Source organism: Zalophus californianus, chromosome 3 (genome assembly GCF_009762305.2).
Source record: "Zalophus californianus isolate mZalCal1 chromosome 3, mZalCal1.pri.v2, whole genome shotgun sequence".
NCBI lineage: Eukaryota > Metazoa > Chordata > Mammalia > Carnivora > Otariidae > Zalophus > Zalophus californianus.
In genome coordinates, this window is record NC_045597.1 from 94,313,210 (window position 1) to 94,327,087 (window position 13,878).

The 13,878-nt window shown below is 41.1% G+C and overlaps 1 protein-coding gene across 3 annotated transcripts in view; it reads left to right on the forward strand.

Moving 5' to 3' along the window:
* Window positions 1–1,326: 1,326 nt before the first annotated feature.
* Window positions 1,327–13,878, forward strand: part of LOC113919842 (40S ribosomal protein S24-like) — a 76,752-nt gene continuing 64,200 nt past the window's right edge. For 2 of the 3 annotated variants that reach the window (XM_035726699.1, XM_035726700.1), the window contains exon 1: window positions 1,327–1,363. The gene's annotated coding sequence lies outside the window, so the exon portion shown is untranslated. The remainder of the gene's footprint in view (window positions 1,364–13,878) is intronic. The other variant, XM_035726702.1, reaches the window with a different exon arrangement.

A 13,878-nucleotide genomic window follows, 5' to 3' on the forward strand; every position in this document is an offset into this window, starting at 1 on the left:
TTTCCAGTCCACACTCTGACTATGGACAACTCAAAAGCTGGGGAAGGGAGGGCAGAGCCAGGACGTGGAGGGCCCCATCCACTGAGGGGGAAATCTGCTTTGGGCTTCCCATGAGTGAGCAATAAAATTCTCTTGTGTTGAGCTACCGAGATTTTTGACTTAGCTGTCACAGCCAATAATGTCTTTTTTTAAAATATATTTTATTTATTTATTTATTTGAGAGAGTTCATGAGAGGGGAGAGGGTCAGAGGGAGAAGCAGACTCCCTGCTCAGCAGGGAGACCGATGCGGGACTCGATCCCGGGACTCCAGGATCATGACCTGAGCCAAAGGCAGTCGCTTAACCAACTGAGCCACCCAGGCACCCACAGCCAATAATGTCTTAATTATGGTAATGGTGGATAGCAGTGGAGATTTATTAATTTATTTTGGAATATCTTTAAAGGTGGAGGAAGGCAAGAAGGTGGAATTTTTACATTTATCCATCTATTCATTCAACAAGTATTTATTGAGGATTTACGTGGCTAAGTTCTGAGGATACAGAGACAGAGAAGATGCAGCTCCTGTCTTCGAGGATTCGGCTTAGGTCATGATCCCAGGGTCCTGGGATCGAGCCCCGCATCGGGCTCCTGGCTCAGAGAGGAGCCTGCTTCTCCCTCTCCCTGTCTCTCTCCCTTCTCATGCTTTCTCTCTCTGTATCTCTGTGTCTCAAATGAATAAATAAAATCTTTTAAAAAACAAACACAAATGGAGTGTCCTGTGATAGAAATATATCCAAGTGGGCGGGTGGGATAGAGGAGGGAGTTCCCATTTCGGGGGAAGGAGGAAACAGCTTTCAAAGGCAAACAAGGCTGCCATAGCTTGGAGCCAGTTGCCTCTACTCGAGCAGGGGGAGGTTAGGGAGGGCAGGAGGTAGGCTAGGGAAGCAGACATCCCTTAGATCCCACCAGGCAGGTGGCAAGAGGCAGATGGTGGGGTTCAGGACTGAGCTCTGCATAAAACCTCAGGATTCAGCAGAAATCTAGTCTCACGGTGCTACCATACGAAGAGGCCGCCGGGTGAGCTGAGCGATGGGCTTGAGTGAGCTTCTTGGGACTTTTACAGGTTGGCACCGTCATAGTTCTTCCCTTGGCCTCCAGAGGGCGCGCCAGTGCTTCCCACAAAGGTTCACTCTTGAATACAGTAGTCTCCGCTTAGACCAGGTTTTCCTGCAGTCAACCACCCAGTGGAAGCAGATGATCCTCTTTCTGACGTATAATCAGGTCAGTAGTAGCCTGATGCTACGTCACTATGGCTGCGTCATTCCCCTCAATTCATCTCATCATGTGGGCGCTTTATCATCTCGAAACATCACAAGAAGAAGGGTGAGTACTGGACAATAAGATATCTTAACAGAGAGACCACATTCACATAACTTTTATTACAGTATATTGTTCTTTTTTTTAATAGTTTATTTATTTATTTGAGAGAGACAGAGATAGTGAGAGAGAGCTCGAGCAGGAAGGAGGGGGAGAAGCAGACACCCCACGGAGCAGGGAGCCCGATGCGGGGCTTGATCCCAAGACCCTGGGATCATGACCTGAGCCGAAGGCAGACACTTAACCATCTGAGCCACCCGGGCACCCCTACAGTATATTGTTCTTTTTTTTTTTTATTTTTTTTTTATTTTTATTTTTTTATTTTTTTTTTTATTTTTTATTTTTAATTTTTTTTTTAATTTTTATTGTTATGTTAATCACCATATATTACATCATTAGTTTTTGGTGCAGTGTTCCATGATTCATTGTTTGTTCATAACACCCAGTGCTCCATGCAGAACGTGCCCTCCTCAATACCCATCACCAGGCTAACCCATCCCCCTACCCACCTCCCCTCTAGAACCCTCAGTTTGTTTTTCAGAGTCCATCATCTCTCATGGTTCGTCTCCCCCTCTGACATACTCCCCTTTTCTTCCTCTCCTGTTATCTTCTTCTTTTTCTTTTTTCTTAAAATATGTTGCGTTATTTGTTTCAGAAGTACAGAACTGTGATTCAACAGTCTTGCACAATTCACAGCGCTCACCATAGCACATACCCTCCCCAATGTCTATCACCCAGCCACCCCATCCCTCCCACCCCCAACCACTCCAGTAACACTCAGTTTCTTTCCTGAGATTAAGAATTCCTCATATCAGTGAGGTCATGTGATACATGTCTTTCTCTGATTGACTTATTTCACTCAGCATAACACCCTCCAGTTCCATCCACGTCGTTGCAAATGGCAAGATCTCATTCCTTTTGATGGCTGCATAATATTCCATTGTGTATATATACCACATCTTCTTTATCCATTCATCTGTCGATGGGCATCTTGGCTCTTTCCACAGTTTGGCTATGGTGGACATTGCTGCTATAAACATTGGGGTACACGTACCCCTTCGGGTCCCTACATTTGTATCTTTGGGGTAAATACCCAGTAGTGCAATTGCTGGATCGAACGGTAGCTCTAATTTCAACTGTTTGAGGAACCTCCATACTGTTTTCCAGAGGGGTTGCACCAGCTTGCATTCCCACCAACAGTGTAGGAGGGTTCCCCTTTCTCCACATCCCCGCCAACATCTGTCGTTCCCTGACTTGTTAATTTTAGCCATTCTGACGGGTGTGAGGTGGTATCTCATTGAGGTTTTGATTTGGATTTCCCTGATGCCGAGCGATGTTGAGCACTTTTTCATGTGCCTGTTGGCCATTTGGATGTCTTCTTTGGAGAAATGTCTGTTCATGTCTTCTGCCCATTTCTTGATTGGATTATTTGTTCTTTGGGTGTTGAGTTTGATAAGTTCTTTATAGATTTTGGATACTAGCCCTTTATCTGATATGTCATTTGCAAATATTTTCTCCCATTCTGTCGGTTGTCTTTTGGTTTTGTGGACTGTTTCTTTTGCTGTGCAAAAGCTTTTTATCTTGATGAAATCCCAATAGTTCATTTTTGCCCTGGCTTCCCGTGCCTTTGGCGATGTTTCTAGGAAGAAGTTGCTGCGGCTAAGGTCGAAAAGGTTGCTACCTGTGTTCTCCTTTAGGATTTGGATGGACTCCTGTCTCACGTTTAGGTCTTTCAACCATTTGGAGTCTATTTTTGTGTGTGGTGTAAGGAAATGGTCCAGTTTCATTCTTCTGCATGTGGCTGTCCAATTTTCCCAACACCATTTGTTGAAGAGACTGTCTCTTTTCCATTGGACATTCTTTCCTGCTTTGTCAAAGATAAGTTGACCATAGAGTTGAGGGTCCATTTCTGGGCTCTCGATTCTGTTCCATTGATCGATGTGTCTGTTTTTGTGCCAGTACCATACTGTCTTGATGATGACAGCTTTGTAATAGAGCTGGAAGTCCGGAATTGTGATGCCGCCAGCTTTGCTTTTCTTTTTCAGTATTCCTCTGGCTATTCTGGGTCTCTTCTGGTTCCATACAAATTTTAGGATTATTTGTTCCATTTCTTTGAAAAAAGTGGATGGTATTTTGATGGGGATTGCATTGAATGTGTAGATTGCTCTAGGTAGCATTGACATCTTCACAATGTTGATTCTCCCAATCCATGAGCATGGAACGTTTTTCCATTTCTTTGTGTCTTCTTCAATTTCTTTCATGAGTATTTTATAGTTTTCTGAGTACAGATCCTTTGCCTCTTTGGTTAGATTTATTCCTAGGTATTTAATGGTTTTGGGTGCAATTGTAAATGGGATCGACTCCTTGATTTGTCTCTCTTCTGTCTTGTTGTTGGTGTATAGGAATGCCACTGATTTCTGTGCATTGATTTTATATCCTGCTACTTTACTGAATTCCTGTATGAGTTCTAGCAGTTTTGGGGTGGAGTCTTTTGGGTTTTCCACATACAGTATCATATCGTCTGCAAAGAGTGAGAGTTTGACTTCCTCTTTGCCGATTTGGATGCCTTTGATTTCTTTTTGTTGTCTAATTGCTGTGGCTAGGACTTCTAATACTATGTTGAATAGCAGTGGTGAGAGTGGACATCCCTGCCGCGTTCCTGACCTTAGGGGAAAAGCTCTCAGCCTTTCCCCATTGAGGATGATATTCGCTGTAGGTTTTTCATAGATGGCTTTTATGATATTGAGGTATGTACCCTCTATCCCTATACTCTGAAGAGTTTTGATCAAGAAAGGATGCTGTACTTTGTCAAATGCTTTTTCTGCATCTATTGAGAGGATCATATGATTCTTGTTCTTTCTTTTGTTAATGTATTGTATCACGTTGATTGATTTGCGGATGTTGAACCAGCCTTGCAGCCCAGGGATAAATCCCACTTGGTCGTGGTGAATAATCCTTTTAATGTACTGTTGGATCCTATTGGCTAGTATTTTGGTGAGAATTTTTGCATCCATGTTCATCAAGGATATTGGTCTGTAATTCTCTTTTTTGATGGGGTCTTTGTCTGGTTTTGGGATCAAGGTAATGCTGGCCTCATAAAATGAGTTTGGAAGTTTCCCTTCCATTTCTATTTTTTGGAACAGTTTCAGGAGAATAGGTATTAATTCTTCTTGAAATGTCTGATAGAATTCCCCTGGGAAGCCATCTGGCCCTGGGCTTTTGTTTCTTGGGAGATTTTTGATGACTGTTTCAATTTCCTTAGTGGTTATAGGTCTGTTCAGGTTTTCTATTTCTTCCTGGTTCAATTTTGGTAGTTGATACATCTCTAGGAATGCACCCATTTCTTCCAGGTTATCTAATTTGCTGGCATAGAGTTGCTCATAATATGTTCTTATAATTGTTTGTATTTCTTTGGTGTTGGTTGTGATCTCTCCTCTTTCATTCATGATTTTGTTGATTTGGGTCATTTCTCTTTTCTTTTTGATCAGTCTGGCCAGGGGTTTATCAATCTTGTTAATTCTTTCAAAGAACCAGCTCCTAGTTTCGTTGATCTGTTCTACTGTTCTTTTGGTTTCTAGTTCATTGATTTCTGCTCTGATCTTTATGATTTCTCTTCTCCTGCTGGGTTTAGGCTTTATTTGCTGTTCTTTCTCCAGCTCCTTTAGGTGTAGGGTTAGGTTGTGTATTTGAGACCTTTCTTGTTTCTTGAGAAAGGCTTGTATTGCTATATACTTTCCTCTCAGGACTGCCTTTGCTGTATCCCAAAGATTTTGAACAGTTGTGTTTTCATTTTCATTGGTTTCCATGAATTTTTTTAATTCTTCTTTAATTTCTTGGTTGACCCATTCATTCTTTAGTAGGATGCTCTTTAGCCTCCATGTATTTGAGTTCTTTCCGACTTTCCTCTTGTGGTTGAGTTCTAGTTTCAAAGCACTGTGGTCTGAAAATATGCAGGGAATGATCCCAATCTTTTGGTACCGATTGAGACCTGATTTGTGACCTAGGATGTGATCAATTCTGGAGAATGTTCCATGGGCACTAGAGAAGAATGTGTATTCCTTTGCTTTGGGATGGAATGTTCTGAATATGTCTGTGAAGTCCATTTGGTCCAGTGTGTCATTTAAAGTCTTTATATCCTTGTTGATCTTTTGCTTAGATGATCTGTCCATTTCAGTCAGAGGGGTGTTAAAGTCCCCCACTATTATTGTATTGTTGTCAATGTGTTTCTTTGCTTTTGTTATTAATTGCCTTATATAATTGGCTGCTCCCATGTTCGGGGCATAGATATTTACAATTGTTAGATCTTCTTGTTGGATAGACCCTTTAAGTAGGATATAGTGTCCTTCCTCATCTCTTATTACAGTTTTTGTTTTAAAATCTAATTTGTCTGATATAAGGATTGCCACCCCAGCTTTCTTTTGGTGTCCATTAGCATGGTAAATGGTTTTCCACCCCCTCACTTTCAATCTGGGGGTGTCTTTGGGTCTAAAATGAGTCTCTTGCAGACAGCATATTGATGGGTCTTGTTTTTTAATCCAATCTGATAGCCTGTGTCTTTTGATTGGGGCATTTAGCCCATTTACATTCAGGGTAACTATTGAAAGGTATGAATTTAGTGCCATTGTATTGCCTGTAAGGTGACTGTTAACTGTCTGTTGTCTGTGTTCGTTTCTGCTCTTTGCTGCTTTTAGGTTCTCTCTTTGCTTAGAGGACCCCTCTCAATATTTCTTGGAGGGCTGGTTTCGTGTTTGCAAATTCCTTTAGTTTTTGTTTGTTCTGGAAGCTTTTTATCTCTCCTTCTATTTTCAATGATAGCCTAGCTGGATATAGTATTCTTGGCTGCATATTTTTCTCGTTTAGTGCTCTGAAGATATCTTGCCAGTCCTTTCTGGCCTGCCAGGTCTCTGTGGATAGGTCTGTTGCCAATCTAATGTTTCTACCATTGTAGGTTACATATCTCTTCTCCCGAGCTGCTTTCAGGATTTTCTCTTTGTCTCTGAGACTCGTAAGTTTTACTATTAGATGTCGGGGTGTTGACCTATTATTATTGATTTTGAGAGGGGTTCTCTGTGCCTCCTGGATTTTAATGCCTGTTTCCTTCCTCACATTAGGGAAGTTCTCTGCTATAATTTGCTCCAATATACCTTCTGCCCCTCTCTCTCTGTCTTCTTCTTCTGGGATCCCAATTATTCTAATGTTGTTTCGTCTTATCATATCACTTATCTCTCGAATTCTGCCCTCGTGATCCTGTAGTTGTTTCTCTCTCTTTTTCTCAGCCTCTTTATTTTCCATCATTTGGTCTTCTATATCGCTGATTCTCTCTTCTGCCTCATTTATCCTAGCAGTTAGTGCCCCCATTTTTGATTGCACCTCATCAATAGCCTTTTTGATTTCGATTTGGTTAGATTTTAGTTCTTTTATTTCTCCAGAAAGGGTTTCTCTAATAACTTCCACGCTTTTTTCAAGCCCAGCTAGTATCTTTAAAGTCATGATTCTGAACTCTAGGTCCGACATTGTACTAATGTCTGTATTGAGTAGGTCCCTGGCTGATGGTACTACCTCTTGTTCTTTTTGCTGAGGTGATTTCTTTCGTCTTGTCATTTTGTCCAGAGGAGAATAGATGAATGAGAGAACAAAATGCTAACAGGTTTACAATGTCCCCAGCAAATATACTGTATACAAATCAGAAAAGACCTGAAACCAGGGGAAAAGAAAGGGAAAGAAAGAAAAAAGAAAGAGAAAAAGAAAAAAAAAGATAAAAACAAACACAAAACAATACAAAAAAGGCAGAGTATGATCAAATATGATCAGGCTCGTGCATAGATCAGTGCCACACACTAGATTTTGGGCGTATTTTGGTCTGGTAGAAAAAAGTGCCTCCTAAAATTTTAAAGGAAGAAAGACATATATGTACAAAATAAGGGTTGATACAATGAAGGGATGGAAGATGACTGTAAAGATGAAAATTATAAAAGATTTTATAAAAGGACTTGGTAAGATAAGTTGTTCGAAAAAAGAAGATTTAAGAAAAAAAAAAAAAAGGAAAAAGGGAGAGAATGTGATCAGGCAGGAGAGTAGAACAAAGCCATACACTAGTGATTTAGGGTATATTTTGATCTGTTAGAAGAAACTGTACCTCAAAATTTTAAAGAGAGAACAACTTATATATATATGCCAAAAATAAGGGTAACTACTATGAAGGGATAAAATATGACTCTAAAAATGAAAAATAAATGTTTTGTTTTTTTTTTTAAAAAGGGATTTATAAGATGTTGGTTGAAAAAGGGAAAAAGAAAAATTAAAAAAAAACAGTCAACAAAAATTAATTTTGATGAAATAATGAATCATGGTAAAAAAAAAAAAAAAAAAAAGCCATGAATCGATGTGCAGTATTCCCCTAGCGCTGGAGTTCTCCTATTCTCCTTGATCGATCAACTTGATCTTGGCTTGCTGGCTGTTTGTGTTGATCTTCTGGGGGAGGGGCCTGTTGCTGTGGTTTCCAAATGTCTTTGCCGGAGGCGGAATTGCCCCGCCCTTGTCGGTCCGGGCTAAGGAAGCTGCTCCGGTTTGCTCTCAGGAGCTTTTGTTCCCTGCACGCTCTCGGTACAGCTTTGGAGGACCAGGGCAGAAATGGTGGCCTCCCAATCTCCACTCGGAGGAGCCGAGAACTTGGGGCCCCGCTCCTCAGTGTGCCCCCAGAGAAAAGCAGTCACTTCCGTGTCCCCGGTCTCCGGCCGCACTCTGTGCTCACCCGGCCCGTGATCGAGCGCTGCTATCTCTGGCACCCGACCCCGCGCGGAGTCTCCAAACCCAGCAGATCCCTGCAGTGCGTTCCCGCACCGCTCCTCCCCGGGAAGGAAGGGGAGTCTCCCCGGATCTGCTGCTTGTTGGGTCCCTGCTGGGGAAGCCGTGCCCCGACTGGGCCGCAGATCACAGTTTATGGCAACCCCGAGCTGAGAGCCCGCGACTCTGCTCCGTATCTGCAGCCGGCTTCCCTGCTCCGATACCTGGGAGCTCTGGCGCACTCAGGCACCCCCAGTCTCTCTGTGACCCCAAGGGTCCTGAGACCACACTGTCCCGGGAGGATTCCACCCCCCGCTTAGCCACTGGAGCGACGTCCCTCCGCCGAGCCAACTTCTAAAAGGTCCGATTTTGTGCTCCACGGCTCTAGCACTTGCCAGAAGCGGCCGGCGGAGGCCCCTCCCCCGCCGTCTATCCTCCCGAATATCGCCTCGGATTCACTTCTCCGCACGCCCTACCTTCCAGTAAGTGGTCGCTTCTCTGTTCAGAGAGTTGTTGCTACTCTCCTGTTCGAGCTCCTGTTGAGTTTGTAGGTGTTCAGAATGGTTTGATCCCTATTCAGCTGAATTCCTGAGACCAGACGAAATCTAGGTCTCCTACTCCTCCGCCATCTTGCTCCGCCTCCTACAGTATATTGTTCTAAGTATTCTATTTTATTATTAGTTATTGCTGTTAATCTCTTTATTGTGCCTAACTGATAAATTACACTTTATCATGGGTATGAATGTATGTGTAGGAAAAAACATAGTATACATGGGGTTTGGTAGTATCTGTGGTCTTCAGGCATCCACTGGGCATCTTGGGATGTAGCCCCCATGGATAAGGAGGGACTACTGTATACATAGAATGTGTACTGTGTGTCAGGTTCAGCTCCGATCCCACAGTCTAGTAGGCGATGGGGGTGACTGACGCAAACAGATCCTTTACATGTCATGCCTGTCATGAGTCCACCAGGAGACATACACGTAGGATATCATAAGAACCCAGAGAAGGGGTTGGCTATGTGTCCGTAAGAAGTAAGGACTCCTTGTCCTCACCTTCTGGAATTTGTACACCAAGTCCTAGTTCCCTCCACACAAGAAAAACTGCCTGATTTATTAAGCAGATGCTGGACACCAAGCACTACATACATCTAAACACATCCGATTTCCTTGAATTCTAGTAACAACCCCCTTTCCGGATGAGTAAATGGAATCATGGAGAGGTTAACTAGCAAGTGGCAGAGCCAGGATTGGAATCCAAACTTGCTGGCATTGAAATAAATCTCATGCTTTTAGGCCTTCTGTTCTAGGGCTACCCGGGAGCTACACATTTTGCTCATCAGGCCCCCAGGCCTTCTTTTCTCTGGATCGGGGCCCATTCCACCCCAGAAATCAATGACACCATCTCTCTGCATGTCCTTCTGAGAACTGTAGTTGGCTCTCTCTGGACTGTCTCCACCCCTACCCTGCCTTCCTATGCGACAGTGGGTAGATCTGGCCAGCCTTTGCTTGGGACGCTGGGCAGTCAGGTCTCCTCACAGCCTAGCCTTCTCCTACCGCAGGTATATCATGGCCACAGTCACCTGCATAGCTTCAGGCTTGGCTTTGCTCCCCCCTCCAATGCCATCTTCTGCTTCTCGCACAGATTCTACTCCATGTAATGTCTGCCTCAAATTCTGCCTTCTCCAGGGTGATAACTTGCTGGCCCACAAGGACCTCTGCCTATTATCTTCATTTCTGAAACAAATTAAATCAATTTATCAGGTGTTGTCCCAAGACATATCTCTCCTATGATAATTTATTTTAGGATAGTTATCATGTATGTGATAGCCTTTCCTACTACAGGAAGACGTGAAGTGTGTCCAAATTTCAATAGGCTTAAAGTAAAGATGTAGGGCACCTGGGTGGCTCAGTCGTTAAGCATCTGCCTTCGGGTCAGGTTGTGATCCCAGGGTCCTGGGATCGAGCCCCGAATTGGGCTCCCTGCCCGGTGGGAAGCCTGCTTCTCCCTCTCCCACTCCCCCTGCTTGTGTTCCCTCTCTCTTTGTCTCTCTCTCTGTCAAAAAATAAATAAAATCTTAAAAAAAATGTGTAAGATGTAATTAAAGTACAACTTTATATTTGCCTCTAATGCATGTTTTTGTTACTTTAAAAATATTAACTTTATTGAGATATATTTTAATACTATGAAATGCACCCATTTTAAGTGCATATTTTGATGAATTTTGACAAATTTACATAACCATGTTAGACCACCATAATCAAGATAGAGGACATTTATAATCATCCAAAAGAATTTCTGTGTGTTCCTTCTCAATCAATGGTTCCCAGCTTCTGTCTTGGCCAAAGGCAATCACTGATCTGGTTTCTGACCCTATAGATTAGATTTGTCTTTTCTAGAGTTTCATATAAGTGAAATATAAAGTATGTACTCTTGTGTCAGACTTCTTTCACTCAGCATAATGTACTGGATATTCATCTGTGGACCAGTATTTCCATATTATTGTTGAATAGTAGTTTCAGTGTATTAATACACCACAATTTGCTTTTCCATGCTCCCATTATGGACAGTGGAGTTCTTTCTTGGTCACTGAGAATAGAACTGCTCTGAACATTTGGGTGTTGTGTGGACATATGTTTTCATTCATTTTTTAATCAATACCAAAGAGAAGAATTGCGCAGTCATCTGATAAGGTTTTGTTTAACTTTATAAGAAACTCCTAAATTACGTGGTCACACCATTTTACATTCCCGTTAGCAATGGATGAGAATTCCAGTTGCTCCATATCTTCAGCACTTAGTACCGTTAATCTTTTATAATCTGAGCCATTTTAGCAGATATGTAATGTTATCTAATTGTGGCTTTAACTAACTCTGATGACCAATGATGTTAAGTATCTTTTCTTGTGCTTATTGACCTTTTGCATATTTTCTTTTGTAAGTGACTATTCAAGTCTTTTGCCAATTTTTAGAAATTGGGTTGTCTTTTTAGTGTAAGAACTTTTTAGTAAAAACTTTTTTTTTAAGACTTTTTATTTATTTATTTGAGAGAGAGAATGAGATAGAGAGAGAGAGCATGAGAAGGGGGAGGGTCCGAGGGAGAAGCAGACTCACTGCTGAGCAGGGAGCCCGATGTGGGACTCGATACCGGGACTCCAGGATCATGACCTGAGCCGAAGGCAGTTGCCCAACCAACTGAGCCACCCAGGCGCCCTTTAGTAAAAACTTTTTATATATTAGAGATACAGTTTCTTTGTCAGGTAAATGTATTTTCAATATCTTTTTCCAAGTTTCCAAGTTTCCATGTTAAAATGTATTACCCAAGTTTAGGCTTCCCCTTTTATTTTCTTAACTATGTTTTTTTAAAGGGTAAAGGTTTTAATACTGATGAGTGCAATTTATCAATTTTTCTCTTTTATAGTTTGTGCTTTTTGTGTCCTATCTAATCTCTGCTTACCCCAGTTTTCAAATATTGTCTCATGTTTTCTTCTAGTAGTTTTGTAGTTCTATTTTTATATTTGGGTCTATGATCCATTTTGAGTTAACTTTTTGTACATGGTATGAAACAAGGGATGGATTTATTAATTTTTTCCCCTAAGAACATAGAGCTGTTTCAGCTTCATTTGTTAAAACTCTATCTGTGGGGCACCTAGGTGGCTCAGTCGTTAAGCATCTGCCTTCAGCTCAGGTCATGATCTGAGGGGTCTGGGATCGAGCCCCGCATCAGGCTCCCTGCTCAGCGAGAAGCCTGCTTCTCCCTCTCCCACTCCCCCTGCTTGTGTTCCTTCTCTCGCTTTGTCTCTCTCTGTCAAATAAATAAATAAGTCTTAAAAAAAAATAAAACCCTATCCTTTTCCCCACTGAATTATTTTGGAACCATTGTCAAAGATCAATTGACTAATAAAACTACAGTAATCCAGAGAGTGTGGTATTAGGGAAAGAATAGGCAAGGAGAACATTGGAATAGAATAGAGCCCGGAAATAAACCCATATGAAAGTGGTCCATTTTTTATCTTTTGATCTTTGACAAAGGAACATCCATTTATGATAAGTCTCAACAAAGTGGGTACAGAGGGAATATACCTCAACATAATAAAGCCCACAGCTAACATCATAATTAACAGGGGAAAGCTAAAGGCTTTTCTTATAAGATTAAGAACAAGACAAGGATACCCATTCTCACCACCTTTATTATAATGTTGGAATAGTATTGGAAGTCCTTGCCTGAGCAATGAGGCAAGAAAAAGAAATAAAAGGCATCAATATTGGAAAGGAACAACTAGAACTGTCATAATTTGCAGTCGATGTGATATTATATGTAGAAAACCTGAAAGACCCCACCAAAATACTATTAGAACTAATAAACAAATTCTTTAAAGTTGCAGGATACAAAATCAATATACAAAAATCAGTTGCATTTCTATATACTAATAATAAACTATCAGAAAAAGAACTAAGAATACAATCTGATTTACAATTGCATCAAAAAGAATAAAATAGCTAGGAATAACTTTAATCAAGGAGGTGAAAAAGCCTGTACACTGACTAAAATGCATTGATGAAAGAAATTGAATATGACACAGATAAACAAGATATTCTGTGCTCGTGAATTGGAAGAATTATAACTGTTAAAATGTATTACCCAAGAAATCTACAGATTCAGTGCAATCCCTATCAAAATTATTTTTTTAAGATTTTATTTTTAAGTAATCTCTACACCCAGCGTGGGGCTTGAACTTACAACTCTGAGATCAAGAGTTGTATGAGCCAGCTAGGAGCCTTCCCATCAAAATTCTAATGACATTTTTCAGAGAAATAGAATAAATGATCCTAAAATTTTTATGGAACCACAAAGGACCCCAATTAGCCAAAGCAATCTTGGGCAAGAAGAACAAAGGATTTTGATGGATTCCTGATTCATATTTAGGTCTTTCATCCATTTTGAGTCTATTTTTGTGTATGGTGTAAGAAAATGGTCTGGTATCATTCTTCTGCATGTGGCTGTCCAATTTTCCCAACACCATTTGTTGGAGATTATCTTTTTTCCATTGGATATTCTTTCCTGCTTTGTTGAAGATTAGTTTACCGTAGAGTTTGAGGGCCCATTTCTGGGTTCTCTATTCTGTTCCATTGATCTATGTGTCTGTTTTTTTTTTTTTTTTTAAGATTTTATTTATTTTTTTGAGAGAGAATGAGAGAGAGAGAGAGAACACATGAGAGGGGGGAAGGTCAGAGGGAGAAGCAGACTCCCTGCCAAGCAGGGAGCCCGATGCGGGACTCGATCCCGGGACTCCAGGATCATGACCTGAGCCTAAGGCAGTCGCTCAACCGACTGAGCCACCCAGGTGCCCTATGTGTCTGTTTTTGTACCAGTACCATACTGTCTTGATAATTACAGCTTTGTAATAGAGCTGGAAGTCCGGAATTGTGAGGCCACCTGTTTTGGTTTTCTTTTTCAACATTCCTTTGGCTATTCAGGGTCTTTTCTGGTTCCATACAAATTTTAGGATTATTTGTTCCAGCTCTGTGAAAGAAGCTGATGGTATTTTGATAGGATTGCATTGACTGTGTAGATTGCTCTAGGTAGCATAGACATTTTAATGATATTTGTTCTTCCAATCCATGAGCAAGGAACATTTTTCCATTTCATTGTGTCTTCCTCAATTTCTTTTTTTAAATTTTTAAAAAAATTTTTAAAATTTTTTATTTTTTAAAGATTTTTATTTATTTATTTGACAG